A 3,617-nucleotide genomic window follows, 5' to 3' on the forward strand; every position below is an offset into this window, starting at 1 on the left:
CTTTTGCCTTCATTTCATTGTCTCGAAGTAATAAAGTACTGTAATCACAATTTCAAGAAGAAGTCTTTGGTTTTTGAATTAATACTATAAAAGCTTAGAACTTATTACTTCTTCGTGTTTTTAATTTAATTGCTAAAATTGAACTTTCAATTTTAAAAACTTGGTTTTTTGCCGTTATACTTTTTGTTGTCACCGCATATTATAAAGATTTTCTTTTCTTCAGACTTAAATGATTCTTTAATTTTATAACCAAGTTGCATTCTTCTTCTATATATTTTGAAATTAACTAATTGCTTTTTTTTTCTTGCATTTCAAAGTTGTTTGATACAAAAGCAATCTAAGATTTTTTTTTCGTTACTTACTGAAATCATTTGAAATAGAGTTAACTTGTGTACTTAAGCTCCCTATGAATGGATGTCAAATGGTTTCATCTGTTTTGCATAAATATGTCAATTAGTTATATAAGAATGACTACATTACTTCTGTTCTTTCACTATTGCTTGTTATTCTTGCAACAATTATTATACTGTTTTAAAACTTAGTTCAAAATAATTTCAATTACTCTTTTGTTCTATCATAAATACACATATATTTTTAAGAGTAATTTGAATAGTTTTTTTAAAATTCTCATGCTAAGTGGTTTCTGAAAGTAAAGTTTTTTTTTTTTTTAATTTTCTATAATCTTTCCATGTTGAAAAATTTAGTATACTGTTTTGTAGGTTTTTTTTCCCAAAAATTGGCTTGATATGTTTTCTTTAACCATTTTATTAAAAAAAGTAGCTTCTTTTTAAAATATCTTTAGTTCAACAACTTTACACAACTTAAAACGTTTAAAATACTGCATTTTATACAAATATACAATGGATTTCAAGTAGAGCAAAGAAGGAAAACCATTATCATTGGTATCGTAAATCAGGGAAATTTGGTGAACTTAATCAGGGAAATCAGGGAAAAGTCAGGGAACTTTTTTTCACAGTTCCTGTCGCCACCCTGAAATAGGGGGTTGGTAGGGCATAATGAGGAACCTGCATGCATTTTTTTATTTTTTAAAATGAAAATATAAGCCATTTTATAACGATAGACACCGATTTCAGTTCATTCGCACTGCTAGTTATTTTTTAATTAATTTTAAAAGTCTCCCGATTAGCCCCGCCCCCTTAGTTTCCGCATCTCCGGTGATGACGTCAAGATTCATTCCCGCTCCCCGCTTCTTCTGGCACTGGATGCACGTGCGTCTAGAACATTGCTATCATTCTCAAGATGGCTCCACGCACAAACTGCCGAACTGCAAGTACTAGATTGTATCTCATGCAAATATTCAGCATCGTACATAACAAGTTGAATATTTTTAGAGTACCAAGAAATAAAAATAGTGCAATGCCATCAACACTATTAAAAAGAGAGAGAGAGAGAAAACTAAACTGTGTTATTCACTCTTCTGTTGCAAAAATTACTTAACAGAAAATAACTGAATTCTATATTAATTATATAAAATTGTTCTACTTTTTACAAAAGCTATCCGTGATCACTTCTCCTTTTTTTTTTCTTTTTTTTTTTTTAATTCTGCGAATTGAAACAAGTTTATTTTCTTTGAGGATAGAATGTTATTTTTCATGTATTGATTTATTTCATTTTGCTCTGCTTCAACTATTGCATTCAAAACAATTGTTGAAATCAAAAGTCTCGATTTGAATTTTGAGTAATTTTTAAGATTAAAAAAAAAAATGAAGAGGCTTTTTGAATGATTTGCATCTCTAGTCTGCAAAATTCATGAATAAAAATAATAAGGAATAAATAAAATACTTTAGGAGCAAACAATAAAAATGTGGAAGAAACGTATTGAAGAAATGATAAATTCTCAAAAATTTTAAATTTAAAATCCTATTTCCTTTTTACTTAAAAACATATTGAAAGAAGTAGAAAATTCAAAAGGAGTTACAATAAAGATTAATATAGTTTTCATTTATTAATTTGTATTACTTTCCTCTGCTCTAACTTCTGCGTCCAAAACCCGGGTCCTACGAAGACGTGACGTTACCCCCCCCCCCCCCGCCCCTCCATGCAACTAGAAAAATTAAGCTGGTTCGTTGTAACTTCAAACTTCAATGCACAATAGACGAACGTCTTCGTAATTTAATTGTTAATGAATAAAAATCTGAATTATATAGGTAGTTAATATTAAAAAAGCAGCAAATGAAACTTTTATTTATATTCATTAAGTGTTAGCTTTTCAAAAACAATTTTCGAAAAAAGGAATACTGTTAAAAAACTAAATTATATTTATCTGTAAAATGTCACTACATCAGATAAAAAAGAAGAAATGAAAAATTAATTCACTACGCATTTAAATTAATCTGAAAACATGTATAAGCATTTAAAAGCACAAAAATAATGAATATTAATTAACCTAACACATTACGTGTTATTTTTTAGATCAATAATATCAATTTGAATTGGCCAAAATAAAAAAAAAGATGTAAAGAGAATGGAATTGTTTCCGAAATTTATAAGAAATATTTTTTCCTGAAAGAGCATGCTTAAAAATATAAGATTTGACCATTTTTTAAGTAATTTGACAAAGTTTAATATTCTTAAAAATTATTTTAATCGGTGTGCAGATTCAATTTCCTTTTTTTACGCTTCTGCACATGACATCATAAGTGATGAAATATCATTCACTGATGCCATTACCGCGAAGCACAATATTTAATACGCTTCTGAATTATCATAAACTGGAAACGTGCTAGACAGCAAGCGTAAGCATTCAGCGCGACAGTGGAGTGCGCGCCAAAGTTCATCCTTTTTGATGTCATAAAGACTACGCCTAGTTTTAAAAATCGGACGTTTTGAAATATTAATTAAAAATTTAACGTTTTGAAAATAAAAGATTTTCCCGGCTCCGTGTTATTTCTTTTTCGTTCTATAAACTTCAGTTATTAAAAGTAGTACTTTTGACTGATAGAAATAACCCCATTAAGAAAAAAAAGCGCGTAAATTTGACCAACAAAGATAGATAACAGTAAAGTTGATATCTGCTTAATGTTATAAAGTATTAAATTAAGAAGGTTTATTCCCCCATATTCCATGCGGGGAGAGGTATCTGCCTAGCTTGACACTAGCAATTTGTTTGATATCTTCTTAATTTATTTTTTGAGTGTCATTATTTTCCATGGCTAAAATGGCAAGTAGTGTTAATTTGCTCTGCCTCATTAATGAACACAAATACTGTTTTATGAATGTCAGCATCTTTTGCAAGCTGTGACTCACTCAGGCCTGATTAAGGCACATGTCTACTAGGCCCTGGGCCTGGGGTCAATCTTCCTAACGAGCTTCGAATTTTTAAAAAACCAATGACAACATTAAAAAATAATGTATTTTTGTGAAAATGTAAAAAAAAAAAAATCATCAATCATGTTTTAAGCAAATGTTAAACATTCTTTTGCGTTGATTTAAAGTGATAGAATAGAGGGGGGGGGGGGGGGGCTTCCAAAGCATTGTAGGGCTTGGCCTCAATTTTAGTCAATTTTAGTTTATTAGGCCCTGCAGTCACTGGCATTGGTCTAGTTTGTAAAATTCTGAGTGGTATCCATAAATATGGAAATAAATCTTTGATTTTT

Source organism: Uloborus diversus, chromosome 4, assembly GCF_026930045.1.
Source record: "Uloborus diversus isolate 005 chromosome 4, Udiv.v.3.1, whole genome shotgun sequence".
Lineage (NCBI taxonomy): Eukaryota > Metazoa > Arthropoda > Arachnida > Araneae > Uloboridae > Uloborus > Uloborus diversus.